This window comes from Stenella coeruleoalba (genome assembly GCF_951394435.1).
Source record: "Stenella coeruleoalba genome assembly, chromosome: 8".
Lineage (NCBI taxonomy): Eukaryota > Metazoa > Chordata > Mammalia > Artiodactyla > Delphinidae > Stenella > Stenella coeruleoalba.
The window spans coordinates 103,045,349-103,064,611 of NC_137154.1; the positions used below are offsets into that span (position 1 = coordinate 103,045,349).

At 46.5% G+C, this 19,263-nt stretch overlaps 1 protein-coding gene across 2 annotated transcripts in view; it reads left to right on the forward strand.

Annotated features, from left to right (window-relative positions):
• The window catches only part of FLI1 (Fli-1 proto-oncogene, ETS transcription factor), a 117,317-nt gene that overhangs the window by 88,636 nt on the left and 9,418 nt on the right, over positions 1-19,263 (forward strand). The gene's annotated exons all lie outside the window — the stretch shown is intronic.

Sequence of the window (19,263 nt, forward strand, 5' to 3'; positions counted from 1 at the left end):
TTAAGCGATATCAATTCATTTTTAAAGTGGTGATTTGGAGATTTGGTCTAGTTGCTTTGCTTTGGTTGAAAGAGAAAGAAAATGGTCTCAGCCAATGGTTTTCGCCAGTGAGGGTTTTAGCAAACATTACAATACATTTCTCAGCATCTTTATTCATGAAACAACGTTGTGGAGATTTCCTGCTCCAGACACTGTTAGATTCCAGGCATTTAAACAAGTGAATGATTCATGGTACCTGGTTTAAGGGAGAAAAAATGGGAGTGAAAAAATTCTGCCTGAGGCAGAAGAAAAATTCCATGGAGGAGGGGCATTTTGAGTGGGGCCTTGAAGGATGAGTAGGAGTATGAAGGGCACTCTCTTCCTTGGCTCTCTCTCTTTCAATACTTTTTCTTTAAGGCACACCTGCTGCATAGAATGAATGAAGGCCGAAGTTTTCAGTATTGGTTGCATGGAGTTAGCACAGCATAATATTTCAGAGAAACATAAAGCTCTTCTAAGGGAAGAATCTTAGAGACATTTGGTTCAAAACTGTTTTCGGTTATGGAGGAAACAGAGACCCAGTGAGCCTGGGTGTCTTGACCAAGTTCACACCTTCGATCACATTAGACTTCCTGTTTCCTTTTAACAATTTATAATCAGATGATGACCAGACAATTCTGTGGAGGAAAAATCCAACATAATGAATATGTTTGTAAACTTTCCTGGTTTTCTGTGACTTTCTTCACCTCTTACCCCACCTTGGGCCAGTCTCTGCTACTGTTTTCTTTCAAAGTCAGAGTTATTGGCTTTTGCCATAAAAAATCTGAAGTCATATTGACTCATCATACAGTCCAAGCCACATTTTATTAGGTGACCCATTTACCATCATGTTGCAAATGTCCATAAGAGATAAAATATATTACAGTGTCAAACATATTAGATTGAGGTCGGAGCACCTCCGGTTTACTTTGGGGAAATCACTTCATGCCCTGAACCTCAGTTTCCTGTCAAATAAAAGGGCCAAACTAAACCAATAAGAGTCACCCCTGACTGTCGAGCTCCTGGCTGCTGCAGGTGAGGGTCTGCTTTCGTCCAGGGTCCCTCTGCTCTGATCTGGTTCACTTACTGAACTTCGTTTCGTCTGCAGATAGGGATCCATGTCTTGGAAGGAAGGAGGGAGAGAAGGAAGAAGGAAAGGAAAGAAGGGAGGGAGGGAGGCAGGAGATCCCTGAAAACTCCTCCAGTTCTGCAGGCTGGGACCTGCTAACTCCACCAGGATTAACCAGGGAGACTCTGGGGGCAGAGCCTATGAGAGAATATCTGATATTGGACGTAAAATACAGATTTTCGTTAAGAAGCAAGTTTTTCTGGGTTGAACTGCGCTGATAAACGATTCATTACTCCTCCAGGGGTCCTAGCTTTCAGCCTCTCCCCTACCTGCGCTGCTGTTCCTTCCCTCGGTCCTTTTGTGAGTTTGTAATGCCACGCTGGGCTCTTTGGGGCTTTCGCAGGAGCTGCCTCTCTTCTGAAATGAATGAACTGCAGTATCCAGGCAAGTGCGCACTGCAAAGCCCTCAGTCAGGTGGTGCTGGGCATTTATCTCCCAGCATCGGCCCTGGCCTCCAGAAACGGTTACGTCTGCGCTTTGCAGGTGCAGCTTTTGTCCCCAGTAAAGCTTTCCACTTGAGTTGTCTTGCTGCTCTGTCGCCTTCCCCCTCCTGAGGTGGTCTGGATCTGTCTAAATGGCCCATCGTCCACAAAACAAAGTACATTAGCAAGACAAAGCTAGCCACGCTCCTCTCTCCCTGCTTTTCACCCTCCTCCCCACCTCTCTCTTCTGCTTTTCTCTAATAGCTATCTTGGGTTCTTAAAATATTAAATGGAAAAATAAAGAGAAGACGTCATGCAACCTTAGCTCCGTCTTGTTTGAATAAGGCACATACACAGCCCCAAACAAACCGAGTCCAGCAAGAGGACCAGAGCTCTGTGTGTGTGTGTGTGTGTGTGTGTGTGTGTGTGTGTGTGCATGAGTGTACGTGTTTATTTCACAAAGGACAGGTGCTGGCATCAAGCACAAAAGAAAGAGTTGAAGAGATAAATGCTTCTATGAATGCTTCTTCAATGTGCTTATCAAAGGAGTATGTCTTTTTACTTTAAAATGGCATAATCATCTTTCCAGCTTGTCCCTTGAAAACAATTGCACTCTCTAAGGGTTATTGGTGCCCAAGAAGTAAGGCTAGATTTTAAAAATTCATTTGTAGCAGTTTTTAAGCTTTTTCCAAAATTAAATATTCTATGGTCACAGATTGGACCGAGCTAGAACAATTATGCTCTCTCTACCGGATACCAAGGCTAATGCACTTAAGAAAATAAATTAGAATGGAAGCAACTGCTACCCATTTTCAATGCAGCCGCCACTGTCATATGTATAGGATTCTGCAATGCCTCAGACACTTTCACGTGCTTTGCCTCTGCTTTTAAGCCCGGCAACTTCCCCGAGAGGTAGATTGAATTAGCCCCATTTTGCAGACAGGGAAAGTGAGGTTCAGGACTATTAAATGGCTCCCTGAAGGGCACACAGCTATTCAACAGCAGAACAAGGATTCAAACCCAGGGTGTAGGATTCAAAATCCCTTACTTCAGATAGTCTCCCTGACAAACACAGCCTTTCCCTTCTAGCTGGCTTTTCATGAAAGCAATACCTTGCCTAAATGTCGTGTGGGTGGAGATGTAAATTTTTTCCATTATTTTTCTCTGTCCCTGCAGTTTTTCTACTAACATCTCCATCCACATCCCTGCATTATCCTCTCCTCCCAAAGATGAATTCATACATAACCCCTGCTTGGCACTACCCTCTATTCCTAACTGCACAGAGAATGAGCTGGAGAGCTTTTTAAAATTACTGATGCCCTAGGAAAATATTGTATGACTCCACTCATAGGAGGGACCTTAAATGGGCAGATTCACAGAGACCAGAAAAATAGAATGATGGTTGCCAGGGGCTGGAAGGAGGGAAGAATGGGGAGTTATTGTTTAATGGGCCCAGCGTTTCAGTTTGGAAAGATGACAGAGTACTGATGGTGATGGCTGTGCAACGTGAATTATTTAATGCCACTGAAATGTACACTGGAAGATGGTCAAAATGGTAAATTCTATGTGATATATGTTTTACCACAATAAAAACTGCAAAAGCACATGAAAAGATCTCAACACCACTAATTATTAGAGAAATACAAATCAAAACTACAATGAGGCATCACCTCACAGCAGTCTGAATGGCCGTCATCAAAAAGCCTACAAATCATAAATGCTGGAGAGGGTGTGGAGGAAAGGGAACCCTCCTATACGGTTGGTGGGAATGCAAATTGATGCAGCCACTGTGGAAAACAGGATGGAGATTCCTTAAAAAACTAAAAATAGAGTTACCATATGATCCAGCAACCCATTCCCGGGCATATATCCAGTAAAGACAAAAATGCTAATTTGAAAAGATACATGCACCCCAATGTTCATAGCAGCACTAGCTATAGTAGCCAAGACAGGGAAGCACCCCAGGGGTCCATCAACAGATGAATGGATGAAGAAGATGTGGTACATATGTACAATGGAATATTACTCAGCCATAAAAAAGAATGAAATAATGTCATTTGAAGCAACATGGATGGACCTAGAGATTATCAAGCTAGGTGAGGTAAATCAGTCAAAGAAAGGCAAATATTATATGATACCACTTACATGTAGAATCTAAAAAGTAATACAAATGAATCTATTTACAAAACAGAAACAGATTCAGACATAGAAAACAAACTTATGGTCACCAAAGGGGAAAGGGGTGGGGGAAGGGATAAATTAGGAGTATGGGATTAACAGATACACACCACTATGTATAAAATAGCAACAAGGATTTACTGTATAATACAGGGAAAAAAAATATATATATATATATCTGAAAAAAATACAACAGAAGTAAAAATAAAAAATGTTTTAAAATACTGATGCCAAGGTCCCAGACACAACCAACTGATTCAGAATCTCTAGGAGTGACAGCTGGGCGTTGGGAATTGTTTCAAGCTCTCCCCGTTACTCTTAAACCTGCAGCCAAGAGTGAGCAGTGCTGACCTACACGGCAGACAGGAACCAGAAAGAGGAAAGGGAGACCCGTCTCAGAGCCACCCAGGTTGTCTTGGAGACACACTGGGAGGTTGATCTTTATCTTTCCTGGCCCCAAACTGACCTAGAAAAGACAGAGCAGGACCTCATGCTATACTAATGGAAGAGCAGGTTGAACTGACCACTGGATTGTTAGTTCTTTTTCATCCTTGTCATTGATGAGGTTATAATTTGTATTGATATTGATTCCAACAGCTTTACATGAGTCCATCCCTTCAGCTCTCAGAAATCCCATTCTTATATGTTCTCATCGTGTGTATCTAAGTAGTCATTGGGATTGGTGTTGGTTCCCTGATCTTATCCGGAGAGCACTGGGGTTCTAGAAGTTAAATGGCCATTCCAAGTATTGGGTTGGCCAAAAAGTTCGTTCTGTTAATGAATACATTGTTCAATAAAGTTCTTGGTGAAAATGAAAGATGTGTCTTATTTTTGCTTAAAACTGAACGAACTTTTTGGCCAACCCAATACGTGGGAGTCCCGGGGCCCGGACTGAGGATTCTCTAAACCTCGAGCTCCGACCTCCATGCCCAGGGATGAGTGTGTCCGCCCGGGATGCAGGTCAGAGCTCCACCGTGTTTCTGGGCAGCCTTGCTCTGGGCCCTGCCAGCGCATCCCCTGGACGGGCAGCAGCGCTCTGCTTCAGAGCTGCTTTGCATCCTAAACCCTCATTTCCTTAGCTCCTTGTGCTGGATCTGTTTAAATACCTCTGAGTCTCCAAAAGTCAGAGGATACTGAGCTCCTTGTTTGTTAACTCCTGGAACTCATAAACCGGCCCGTGGAAGCTGAGCCTCTAGCCCCCGCCCGGGAAGCCTTTCAGGACCCGCTGTGAAATGCAAACCCACGCAGGTCACCTGCGGCCGGGGATACAGCCCTGGCCTGCAGTCACCTGGGCTAATGGATAAAAAGTCTGTCTTCTTGCACGCCGAGTGTGGGAGAGAGAGGGGGAGAAACCACCTTTCCATGTCCTTCAGAGTGAAATGCCTAACCGGTGCTGAAGATTATGCTAATGAGAGCCCTGCTTCTTGCAAGGAGATTTCCAGATGGCAGGACCTGTGCACATAGCCGGGACCACGGTTCTGCAGCCCTTCACTGTCTGCCAAGCGTTTGCACATCTATTACGTCGTTTGCACCCCTCACCATCCCCGTGAGCTGGCAGGGCTGATATTATTATTATCCCCGTTCTGTAGATAATGGAAACAAGGCACAGAGATAACAGGGTCCGTTTGAAGTCACCCAGGTCTTAGGATAGAGCAGGACTCCAACGTAGGTCTTGCTGTTCACTCCTCCCTCCAGGCTGCTTCTCACCTCATCATCTCAACATATTTCATTCAAGCATCTGACATCTTTTTAAAAAATTTATCTTTTTGAAGTATAATTGATTTACAATGTTGTGTTCATTTCTGCTTCACAGCAAAGTGACTCAGTTATACATATACATACATTCTTTTTCATCTTCTTTTCCATTATGGTTCATCACAGGATATTGAATATAGTTCCCTGGGCTATACAGTAGGACCTCGTGGTTTATCCATTCTCTATATAATAGTTTGCATCAAGCATCTAACAAACATCTTAAACCTTCTTTAATTAATGCTCTCCATTTCTCCAAGGCAGGTATTTATCTCATATCTCAGCCTTAGAGCATATTGGTTCAAAACCCAGGCTCTGGACTCAAACAGGCTGTGTGACTTTGGTCAAGTCACTTACTTTTTTCTGCCGCAGTTTCCTCACGTATAGAATGAAGGCAATCTTAGTGCCCCTTCAAGAGGGCTATTATGCTTAGAAATCACTTACCAGGGCATCTGATGCACCAGGAAGTACACAATATGCTTGCTCCATGGATTACAGCGGTAATTAGGATTTTATCACAAAATCATTAGAATGTTCTTGAGGGTTTACCACATGCTGACACTACGCCCAGGGTTATGAAAGACACCATATCAGATGGCGTGGTAACACCGTAGATGAGATGGCCAAGTTGTTTAAAATCTTATTTGGGAGAGTCACATATGGAACGATTAAGGAATAATATGAAACTGCATATATAATCAAAATGCATGTGACCTACAAGAAGTTCCCTAAGAGAAATGAAGGGAAGAAAAATCATTAAATGTTAAAGTGGACCATCCACTCCAAACCTTTCATGGAACAGAGGCGATAGGAGGCCAGGGAAGGCGTGGGTTCCCCCAAGACCACACAGGAAGGGAAGGGCTTCTCTCAGGACCTTAGTCAGGACTCGTGCCCTCCTCCACCCCGTTCACGCATCTCTTCATTTATTAAGAACCTACCACATATGGGACGCTAGGCTGAGCTTCGGAAACGTGGTACCCAGCCAGCTCCCCTCAAGAGGATGTAGTCAGAGATACAGATGGGCCTGTAAGTCAGTGCTGCGTATTGACTACGGCTGCTACAGCACCACCTCTCAGCACTTTCCCCTGCATTTTCATCGCCTGTGGGGTGTCCTTGATGATTTAATGATAGAGGTCGTAGTGAAAGATGGGAGGCCTCTGGAAGGACCCAGCACGGTGGTGCTGGAAATGGGTATCGAATGAAGGGAAGGTGGACATCAAAGACCCAGCATGTCTGGATCTATCCTGTGCGGGGGCTGCGTGTGCTCGGGCTGGGTTTGGGGGACGGGACCAGGTGGGCTCCCGTGGGTATACCTGAGTGTGCCCCCTGGGAACACCAGGGCCTGGGTATGTGACGCGAGCATGATGGGGGAGCCTTGGGTGGGACTCTTAGTGGTTTAGACGAAACCGAAAGATGGGTATAGTGTCCCTGTGTGACAGGAAGCTCAGCAAAGGAGCCAGGGATTTGCTTCAAAATAGTCAGGGCAGGGAGGGGGCATGGGTGGGGGGAGAGCTGAAGTCAGGTTGACCATGAGTTCATGCTTGTTAAAGCCAAAGGGCCCTTCGGGGTGCAGTAGACTTTCCTCTCTGCTTTCCTACATCTCCACATTTTTCCATGATTTAAAAGATGCCCCGAGAAGTTTTGCTTTGATGGAGAAAATGTAGATGCGTGCAGAATGTGGATTCCTGTGCCCTGTGTGTGTGGCAGTGAACAAGGGTGGCAGGTTGGGGGCCCAGCATGGGGGGTGGGCTCGAGGCAGCAGCCTGAGTCAGGGTCTCAGGGGGTGAGTGCGTGTTGGGCGGGGCCTTGGGCCGTGTGCGTATTGCCCTGTGCGGGATGGCCAGTGCGGGTTGGTCTGGAACACGTGTGCCTGAGGAAAAGGCCTGTAATGCTGTGAGGTAATCGCCTGTTATTTTTAGGGAGTAAATAACATCTCTCATGGAGCAGGTTATGTGGCTCCACGGGCTCTGTCTGTGTCCGCTAATGTGCACTTAAAATTTGAGGGTATTCAGGCCTCCCAGGAGAGCCTGTTAAGAACTTTGTCATTATATGTTTTTCCTTTATGATGAACTACCCCTAATCCATTTTTAGCAAAAGCAGGGATGATTGCTGAGTGTGTGTGTGTGTGTGTGTGTGAGTGTGTGCTGTTTCTGTGTCCAAAGGCAAGATTTATGATTATAGAACAGACAGTAGCTTGCTCTCTCCGTTTTATTTTTTTTTAATTGTTTTCCTTTGAAATTCCAGACTTAATGTTTTGTCTGCTTTCAATCTGACCCTCTTTGGAGAGCTACATGTTGTGTGTGTGTGTGTGTGTGTGTGTGTGTGTGTGTGTGTGTGTTTTCACCAGAGAGAGATTGAGAGAGCGAGAAAGAGAGAGAGAAAGAGAGAGAGAGTGCTGGAAACAAAGAGTCTTTGTCTGTAAGCTGTAGCAGGCAGGAAACCCCAATCCCGAGGGAGCTGAGCCAGCCAGCCCTGTCCTGGAGTCAGACTCCAGCTCTCTGAATTCAATTTGACAGCTTGTCTGGGACACTTTCTAAGTAACCATTATCCTTCCTTTCTCTGAGTAAAAGAACTGTTATTTTGTTCCGTGGGTGTGCTGTGTGCGCTGTTACCGCATGTGTGGGTTCCACAGCGACTAGAACACACTCTCTCTAAATTATTGGAAACACTTAGCCTGTTTCCTAAGACAAGTGTAAATTTGTTCCAGGATAACGATGCAAACGGCTTTCCGTGTTGCACGTTAGAGGCAGGTAAAGGGATTTCGCTGGGGCATTTTGTTTAGTCCCAGTTACGGCACGAATCCCCTTATTTGAAGGAGCTCTTCCATCTCAGGAATAATTCAAATTGTGTACGTTTTATTCCTTCGAAGATTTTTTTTGAAATATATATAAATATATCTTCCGATGATCGTTCCCCTCAGTTTCTGTGTTTGATTGATTAATTGATAATTTTTAAAGAAATCTACCACCATAGGTCTCTCTCATCTCGGGGAGGGAATTCCAAGGTAGGTGGGTGTCAGCCGTGAGCCCCCAGGGTTTGAGACAGGCAGGCACAACTGGGTGACCCCCTGGAGTAAAGCAGGCACTGCTCTCCTTTCTCCAGCCACTCACATCAGTTGACTGCCGCAACCTCATGAGGGATCGTGAGGCAAAACCCGCCCTTTCCGGAGTGTGCAAGTTTGCAGGCTGTCCAGGTCCCGCCAAGCAGGATGGACAGAGGTACCGTCCAGCGCGGCCTGGGTCACTTCGGGGTCTGGGTGGAGTGACAGCTTGGCCAGCAGCACAGTTTTTACCCATTTAGGTTCCGACCAAAAAAATGTGTCCTTCAAATGTGAATGGATTCCTGTCTAGACCATTTCAAACAGAACTTTGAATGTTTCCCGTTCTCCCATTGCCTGACATACCATCCTTGGCTGTCTCGCTGCCACCCCAATCCACAGCCTATGAGCCACACTCACTCTTGGTGGCCCAGGTCAGACGATGTCTCCTCAACCACCCCTGCCCCACGGCGCTTTGCTTGTACCCACTGTCTTCCCAGTGAAGCATCCGACAGAGTATATCCAACAGCCTTTGGTCTTGCAAGACCTGATGCATCTTGGAGGCAGGGACAGTGCCTTAGAAAAGGCCATGTATGTGTGTATGGATGGATGACGGATGGATGGTTGGATGGTTGGATGGATGGATAGATGGAAATTATAGACAAATTGCCTTAAACTACTCCCCAAGGACTTACTGTAAAACTCACCCTTCGTGATGTTTCTAAATCCAAGAGTGATGTTTTGGCCTCGTCCACTGCAAAGATGGGCTCAGGACTTGCCTTTCCCTTTCTGCCACAATTTCCCCTTCATTTGACCCCAACGTGATTCCTCCCAGGCTGTGATTGGTCCCACCCAGAAGTAGAGGGAAGAGCTTGCCGAAAGCAGATTTCAGTAACAAGGTGATGGTTCCACATCACCCCCTTTTGCCCCATTTTTTATCAGCTTACACTCCCCTTGGAGATTCTTCAGATTTGGGTCCTCTTGCTACGGGTGCCACTGAGAAAGAGGCCAAGGACAGGACCAGGACAAGGGAAAGTCATATTGCAGGAAAGGTTAACTCCTGCTCATTCAACCCTCCTTTCCTTACCTTTCTTATCAACCCCCCCCCAACCCCATAACGATAACAACTGCCATTGATTGAGGGCTTATTCTGTGCCAAAAACTTTTCTATTCACTTCATTTTTACGCTTCCTAACCACCTTATGTAGTTGGTATGATTATTATTCCCATCTTGCATATAAGAAAACTGGGGCACAGGTGCGTTAAGCTCAAATGACAACGCTAGTAGGAATCAGAAAGCAGCACAGAGCCTGTTACCGCAGCCCACTCCCCACCCAGGCAGTGCCAGGCCCCCAACTGCATCTCCCTCTTCCATCCAGCACAACATGGAACGGCCCATTTCTTCCAGGAAGCTGATGTCATCTAGTTGTTAAGATGATATGGTGAGATTCACTGATTTCTGCTATGGTCCTCAACTCATGACCCTCGCTCAGGGTACTCGGTTCTTGCATTTCAAGAAGCATATTAGGTGGCTTCACAGATGTCTTTTTCTTTATTGTGCTTTGTAATTTACACAACATTATACATTTTGTGTGTTTAATATTATATTTTTAAAAATCAAAGAAAGAAAGAAGAGATTTAGAAAAGGAAATGTTATCCTGAGTAACACTCTGTCGATCAATAAGGATTGCAATAAACGTAACTTAAAAAAACAAGGGTGGTGGATATTAGCTTGATACATCTAGTTGTGAAATTTCCTCAAATTACAAGAGGTAGGCAAGGCCTTGCCTCAATAAGCTTCACTGACCCATGGCTCTCCAGGAAAAGGAAGGAGATCAGCATCACCTGGACCATTTTAAAGACACAAGCCAGGCTGCTCCAGCATCCCAGCCTACACCCCCTTCTCCATCCATAGGTGCCCTTGGTTGGCGAAGTTGGAGCTGAGTGTTCTGAGAGTAGGCGTCTCCCACTGCTTATGAAATTCTCGCCCCACACATCACCCCACCACCGAGAGCCAAGTTTCACTTGAATACTTAACAGAGACAAAATGTGCCTTCGTTGCTCTGCATGGGCATCCTTTCTGCCATTGCACCATTGGTCTCTCCTCTTCCCTGTGCCAGCAGGCATCCTCGCCCCTGGTATTGTTCCTGGCTGCTTCGAAGTGCCCACTTTGGCCTTCCTGCCCCCTTGGGCATCTTTCGTCATGTTTATCAAAACTGCTCTTCCATGCTTCCTCGGAGAATCTGATAGGCGCCACCGTGCTCTGCAACGTCAGTGAAGGTGACAGCGAAAACATGAACCCTGCTGCACCTTAATAAAGAAAAACGCTTTATGTAAACCTCAGAGCGGGAGGGGAAGAGGTGCAAGGCTGTGGGAAAGGTATTTGGGGCCAACTTGACCTCCAGAGCACCCCTGCAACTGGACTCGGCCAGACAGCTGCTCCACCCGCCAGTGCCAGGGAGGGGTATCCCGGCGGTGGACACTCGGTGGGTGAGGTGGAGTGCTACCACAGCTCCACTAACTTGTCAGTGGCGTTTCACACTTACTGAGCGGGCCGTTTGGGTTTTGCATTTCCAATTCATCTCCAGACTCTTGACTACTATTATTTTAGCCCTCCCGTCCCTACCAGGTTTCACTTTGACTCAGACATATCATCCCATTCCAGATTATAGAGCTCCGACTCAAAATGAAATTGGCCTTGGTTGATGTAACTCCATTTCCATGACCGCAGGGTCTTGGTTTGTAATAGAAGCTGGAAGTGATGGCTGTTAGCTGTGTTGAGGAGTGGGGGTCCCAGAGTACTCTGGGAAGAAAAGGCGAGGTCCACAAGTGCTCTAGGTAATCCACTGGTGGCCACCTCCACACAGAATCTTCCAAATGCATTTGTTCTGCAAAATACACTGATTTTTAGAAATTCTACAGAGAGGTTGTTTGAGGGTCAGTAGTTGCTGAAAGTATTTAAAAGAAGTTTGTTTATTCCCACGCTCGTAAACCAAACTTTTCTCCATCTCTCTTCCCCTCTCTCTCCCTCCCCTCTCCCTCCCCCCCTTCCCCACCCCAGAGAAAGAGAGGAGCTTTTCTCCTGCCAGACAGAGGTATAGGGACTTGGGGAATCTTCTCGTGAAAAGCCAGGGCATAGATAGCATCATTTGTTATCTTAAGATAAAAACCTTTCCCAAGTTCTTTTTATAGATGTAACATCATACTCTCTTCAGAGAAGCCCATATCTAAGATAATAAATAATTATTTCTCATGAAATATCCTTTTGAGAGAAGATAAAGTCTCTGAGGAAGAAATACTATGGTTAGAAACACTAACCCACATGGGCTTCTCCCCTCCAGCCTCAGAGATCTGTAAGCAATCCCATGTGAGGATCAATAAAAAGTTTAACACACCTCTGATGAAGTTCAAATTCGTGTGTTAGGCACATTTGAAAGAGAAAGTGGTAAATTACGCGAGATTATTACTTTATCAAAATCCAGGACATCCTTCAAAGCCCAATTCAAGTCCCACCCTCGTCAGGATACTTTTTCCTTACCCACAAAGACTACAGTCTCTTCTCAGGACCCTCTCTCAGTCACTAGCCATCAATGGACCTAATTACAGATTATCTTATCGTCTTTAATGGTGAGTTTTGTCCTGTATCCCTTTTTTCCAGCCCTGTAGATATTCAGTAAATAACATTGACAGCTGATAGATTCACTGGGGAAGGAAAATCTAGTTTGTCAATTTAATTAAATATTTACTCAATCCTTCTGCTTCCCTAAACAAAGAACCAGAAGAAATTAGCCTTGGTTGACACAAGAAAGATTAACTTCTTCCCAAGGAATAAAACTCTGGAAAAGAAAATCAGCTATAATCTTAGAAGACATTTGGAGTGTGTAAAGCATTTTCACATGCATGATCTCATTGATTCTCAAAAGAACCCTGTGAGGATTAAACAGGCTATTTGCTTTTCCAAATTCTTAAATTTTAGGAGAATCGTTTTTTCCCCTGTTGCGGATAGGTTGACAGATTCAGAGAGATTGTCACTTGCCTCAGTTCACACAGCTCATAACTGGCAGAGATGGGTGGGAAACCAAGGAGTTCTGAACCTCAATCTAGAGTCTTTTTCCATGGCAGTGAACTGTTTCCCTGTTTGGAATGGAATAAAGAGAAATCATGGAATTCCTTCCCATGAAAATCTTTAAGAGCCCTTAATAACACCACAAATGACCTTAGACTTGATAAGATTTAGGTACCCCTCTTCCAAAGAAATGAAAACCGTTCTTGGTATAAGTATGAAAACTCTTCGAGCTTCAAAAGTCTTTGGCCTGCCCAATATCCTAGAGGAGTTGAGAGAAAGGCAGTTTTTCTGCTATGAGTCATACTTTCAATTTCTATTAAAATTCTTATATGGCCACATATGCTTTCTCTCAGGCTTTGGGCCTCCAGGCCTGTGCTAATTTGCATGTCTGGTTTAGATAATGACTGAAGTCCCCTCCAGCCTGAAAAGAAACCTCAGATTCTATTATATAAGTGAGACCACATTCCACCTGCCCAGAGTTGATGGTTGTCTTTAACTCCTGTGCTTTTTGATGTGTGGGTGCAGGACACAGAGGTGGGAGTGTTCCAGGGCTCACCTGCCAGGCCACAAAGATGGAGTGTTCCTTCAGGGAGAACTCACCTGTCCTCTTCTCAACCACACTGACCCCTCAGAAACGCCCTTTCCTGCAAAACGCTTCAGAGGCAGGTCAGAAACAAATCCTAGGAAGCGCTGGGATTTTAAGTTTCTTCATTTGAATGGCCTTCCTAAGTCAGTGTGATTCTAAGACAACAGAATTGGCAATTACCCTGATTCTAAATAGGCAAAAAACTGGTGAACTCTTTAATAGACTAAGCTCATCTCGCCTTTTACTATCTCTCACCCAGACATCAAAACGATACTGTCAAGTTTTTTAGCTTATTTTTTCGTCTTCCAACATAAAGTAATTCTCACAAGGTAAAGAGCTGCTAACGAGGGATTGCCTTTCCAGAAGGGCTTTGAAATCAGTGTTGGGCGACCCAGTCACCTTTCATAAGAAAATTATGGCACTGTGGAGAGCTTTATTTCCATAACATTAGATAGGTCAAGTCTTTGTTCAGATTGTGTTGTCAGCGAGGCCCTCCCTGTCCCAGCACTATCTGCTCCCCTTCACCTGTTTTCTTTTTCTCCATACCACTCACCACCTTCTTATATACGATGTCGTTTACTATTTGTTTTGAATGTCAGCTCCCAGAGCAAGGATGTATGCCTGGCCACCATTGTATTCTCAGCACATAGAACAGGGCCTAGCACAATTGTAGACATTCAATAAAATGTTGTTGAATGAATGAATGTGAGTGGGATGTGAGGTATTAGCTAAGCCCAATAGCTGGTGCTGGGAAGAGGAAGAACCTGGGGGCAAGAGAAGGAAGCAAGGTGATAAGATACAGTCTGTGTCTTCCCAGAGATGCTCACCAAGAAAGGGGCATAAGTGCACAAAGAATTACACCAGGAGGCTGAACAAGATGAGGGCAATAAACGCGAGACCTTCACCGGTGAGCCTTTGCAGAACTCTGGAAGAAAGATGCAGAAGCTGAATCATGCAACAGATGCAAGACCATCCCGTATCGCCAGAGAGTGAGGGCGACCCAGCTGAGGAACGCGGATGGGAGAGGATCAGATCCGGGCTCTCAGCAGAGCCCAGGGGGCTAAACACAGACTGCTTCTCATTCACCTTCAAGCCCTCTTACCTAAGGCAGCTGTTAGGTTTTCTTCTTCTGACCCAGAATCCTCTTAAACCTGAGGCAGATTTGACCCAGGAAGGCTGCAATTTAGTTACGTCTGCATGGCCCAACATGGAGGGGAGTTTGGGCAAACACCCAATTAACTGAGTATAAATTGCTTTTCCACACAAGGCGGGCCCCCAAATCCCACTTTGAGGCCTCATCAAAATAAAGAGGTTGTTTAGACTCGTGTGTCATTTAGACACAGAGCCCACGGGAGGGACGAACTCGAGCGAGGGTCCTGGCTTGGTGGGGAGCCTCGTGAGACCGTGGCGAGGCTGTGCCCACAAGGGTGCCACTGGCCTCTCCAAATTCTCATCCTTGAAAGCCGTCCATTCTTCAAGCATTTCTCTCACGTGTCCTTTCTTCCCTTTGCACGTGGAATGTCTTAAACAGTAGTTTTATTCTCCTCCACTCAGCGGGGCCGGCTCTGAGGCTGAGGGGCTGTTTGGATTCCAGGACAAGATCCTTGAGCAAAGGAAATCTGATCCAGGATGTTTTTTTTCTGTGCGTTCCAAGTTTAAGGAAAGCCTTCCCTAGATATTGCCCTCCTCCTGAGATCTCCGTGGAAGCCAAGATCCTCTGCTGCTCTTTAGAACATAAGATGCCCCTGAGGTAAAGGCCGAGCTACCCTTATAGACGGGGTTGAAAGGAGGTGAGGACCCAGCTTGGAGCTCCAGGGCTGGCTGGGCAGGGAGCTGGGGGAGCGGACCGTCAGGGGAGCAGGAAGGATGCCGGGTAAACCCTCAGCCTAGTAATATACCAGCAGGCACCAGCCAGAGCCAGCTTCCCGGCCGGCGATTCTAAACTGGGATACAGGATAATCCATTTCTTCTTCTAAAAGAGAACCAGAGTTTATTCTGATTTGGGAATCACTGATCTCGGAGCACAGGAATTATTCTTCCTTTTTTGCGCTTCTCTTCATTTTCAGCGCCTCCTCTAATGACTTTTGAACCTCAGTTCACCAAGGTCAGCATCTTAGAGGTGCAAACAAGATGGTATAGACCACGTGTGTACTGTGTATATTTTTAAGTTGCCATTTATCGAATGCTTATTTAATCCCCTTAACAATCCTATAAAGCATTTGTTATTAATCCTTTTTTTATTGTGGTAAAAGTCACATAATATAAAACATATTATTTTAACCATATTTAACTGTACAGTTCAGTGGCACTAAGTACATTCACATGGCTGTGCAGCTCTCGCCATCATCCGTCTCCCGAATTCCTCACCTTCCTAAACTGAAACCCTGTCCCCAGCAAACACGGCCTCCCCGTTCCCGCTCCCGCCGGGGCCCTGACAGCCACCGGTATGCTTTCTGACTCTATGAATTTGACTATCCCAGGGACCTCGTATAAGTGGAATCAAACAGTATTTGTCTGCACCTCATGTATATTGGAATGCGTTCTTAAGGCTAACTTAGAGAAGCAGAACCTGGGGTTCAAAAGGAGGAACCCTTAGACAGAGATTGTTTGGCACAGTAGATGGCTGAGCTGGGGTCCCAACCCAGGGTGGACTGATTCTAAATGCCACATCGTAACCACCGACCTGCCCGAGAGAAAGGATGTCTGCACTAGGGCGTCCTCGCCCTCCACGACCTTCCATAGCCCGGGCGCCAGTCGCCTTTGCACAGCTTTGGAGGTGGGAGGCCAGGCCAACCGGTCAGACATCTGGTAGTGGTCGCCGGCAGGGGTCGTATGGAGACAGTGGCAGACGAGGGGCCGGTCCTGAGTTGAGAAGGTTAGGTAAGCAGGGCAGGCTGTCCCGGGTGGGCACCGCAGGAGGGAGAGCCCAGAGGGAAGCAGAATGGGGTTGGTGGCCAGTGGGGCCCTGCTTCTCCTCAAAGGCTGGGCCTCTTCTAACCCAGGGCCTCAGAGGGAGGAGGGGTTTGGAGGAACATCTCGTCCTCTGCCAGCAGCTAGGATGTTACCCCCGTGTACAGGCTTCCCTGTATGGGGGAAAGTCTGGGCGATGCGTCTTCCTCCTGGCGGACTTGGCTCTTTTTTGGGAAGTTTGGGGCTTTGGGTTCAGGGTCCCCTTTATTAGAGCTTTTCTCCTTTGGCATCCTCAGTCTTCCAAGAAAAGAGGTCTGGATCGGACTGAGAGAAGCTTCTGCCCTGAGCAGGGGCGGCCTTGCCCGTTCTGCTGAAAGGTCTGCATTTAGAAGCCGGCCTTTCCGAGGATGAACAGGACTATAGGTACTGCCAACCAGAAATTCGAAGAGAAGTCTCAGAGAAAATCCATCTTTTTCTATCCAGTAATCGGGAGCACGGTCTAATGTCATACGGGATGAAGAGAGAGGCTTTTGTGCTGGTGTCTCTGCCTCTTTGGCCTCCAGGTGAGGGCATGACAAAGTGTGGAGCTGCGCATTGCCTGGGACATTGGGCTTTCAGACAGTGAACCGTCGGCATCCGAGCAGAAAGAGATGTCTTTCCGGAGATGTTTGGCCAGGTTTCTAGGACCCGTTTAACAGCTTCACACAGAAGCTGAGTTAACGCTGGGACATCTGCGAGAAAGTCACGTCCAGGGAAAGTTTTCCCCTTCCCACAAGGACTTTTCAGAAAAAAATCTCCATGCTAATATTTCTCCACCCCGGGAGGCTCTCCTGGAATCTAAGAGGCCATTTAGGGTCAAAGTCAGCCGCACCGGGCATCCCATGATGGAGATACTGTTCAGACTGTTATATACTTGAAGCTAAATTACCCACAATGCCTGGCAGTGCCCAGATTCCCCAGAATAAGGCTCTGGTCTCTCTTTGCTTTGGCAAAAATTGATCTCAGGACCGCCTGAAACCATAAGCTCCAGGCAGAGCCCTTCTGGGAGGACTCCTCTGAAGAAGCATCACAGTAAGATTCGTCATCAAGCCAGGGGTACCAGCCTTCACTGAAGTAAAAAGTGAGGGTCAGAATAGGGGTACTTTTCTGCTGCTCAAGCATCTGCCACCACCCAGAAGTTCTGAGACCAGCTGCTCTGTGGGTCTCTAACGGTCACATTTTTGCCCTCTGTGCCCTTGGCCACTCCCTTAAGTGTGTGTTTTGAGAAGTCAGTTCTCAGAAAGCAGACAGTATGCACCCTTTTCAGGGTGGGGGGGCCCAGGGCATGCTCAGGCTGCCTTGTGGCCGGGCACACCCCACTGGAGAGCAACCCACGTGCTGACCGGCAACCGAGGGTCAGGGAGCTCTGGCACAGTCGGGCGTCAGGCCCGGGGAGGGAGAGTGTTTGTGCAGGAATATGAGTCGTTGGGTAGCTCCGGGTCCAGGATTTTCCATGTTGGTTGTAGACATATTTCTGTCTGTGTGTCTGGGACTAGAGCTGACCACACAGCTGAGTTCTCACTGGTATGACTTTTAGGAGGAAAACAAGCCCTCGTTTCAACAATGACGTTGTTAAAACATATATGAAACAAAAAGCAGGCCACCTGAATGAATGGCGTGTAGCCCTGGGCTTCCTGTGGGGACAGGTCTCAGCCTACGCCCTGTCATACAGGGACTGTTGTCCATTCTGCTCAGAGGGAAACCAGGGTTAACAGTCTATAGTCATCCATCTCCCATCACCCAGACTGGAATGCCCTGAAGACTTCATTTAGTGGGGAGCAGCTGGGGTAGAGGCTTTGAATTCTCTCCAGCTAGGAAAAGAGTGAACAACAAGAGGAAGTGTGTATATTTAGCAAGAAGGAGAAAATAATTGGCCCAGTTATTCATTCATTCAACAAATATTTAGGGGGTGCTTATTCTGGGCTGGGTACTGTTCTAGGTGCTTGGTTCTATCAGAGAACAAAAGAGGGGTCCCTACCCTTATGGACCTGACGTTCAGGTGGGAGATGTGGACAATAAACATCATGGATTAATTATTGATTAAATTAGGTGATAAGTGGAAAAATAAGAAGTAGAGCAGGGTAAGGCGGATGGAAGCAGGAGAGGGGGGTTAATGTGTATTTGGTAGGGCTGGCAAACGTGTTTCTGGGTCTGAACATTTTAAGGTATTTAATGATGCAAACACAGTAATAATGTTACTTGCTAATATTTACCGAGTTTGATGCTGTGCTGGGCGCTGGGCCAGCTGTTTGCTTGGATATCTAATTTAATCTGCAAGGCTGCCCCAGTACTTCCAATCTCTAAGGCGGAATGCCAGACCTTAGCTCTTGATGCTGGCCTTCTCCATCTTCAGCTTTGTCTTTGCAGTAGGACTTACTCCAAAAACACTGGCTTTCATGTCAATCTTCCATTTAGGAGATGACCCCACAAACCCCAGGGCCCACAGAGAGCGTTTGTTAAACTCCCCAGTAAATGGACCCAGGTGTCCTTTGTAGACTCAGGTGCCAGTGGCAGGATTTTCCATGCAGGTGGGTAGGAATGAAAGAGCACATGGGAGGGAGCCTTGTGGCCTTTGCTGCTCTGATTCTACACTCTGCTCCGGGACCCTCAGCTAAAGACGCCGGCTCACGGCACGGCCCGCTGCTGTTTATTGCTCAGTTAACTCCACAGGAGGACACAGTTCAGGCTGATGGCTGGTGGCCTCTCTGTTTCTGTCCCTTGCTTTTTTCACCTACTAGGGGACTTTAAGGTTGGTTGGGACCTCGAAAGTCCTCCCGGTCAGGCTTCCCCTCCCAACCCCCAAGGCATCACGGGAAAGATGGGGCTGCCAGACACTTCTCTGATAAAGCATCAACTTCCAACATGATTGGGCACTCAGAGAAAGATCCAGCCACCACCCGCCCTCTGTTGGTTAGAGGGAATTCTTCCAAGCATTCTCTAACTTTTGCCTGTCTGCAGTGCCCCCAGAGCTAGAATAAAAGAATAGGAGGAAAAGTTGGCAAGACGTCAAGGATAACTATAGCCCAAAGCCATAATTTGGACTAAGAAAAAAGGTTTTTCTGAACGAATATAACATAGCTTTAGAGAAGATGCAAGAGAGGATGGAAGCCTCCGGTAAACTAAGGA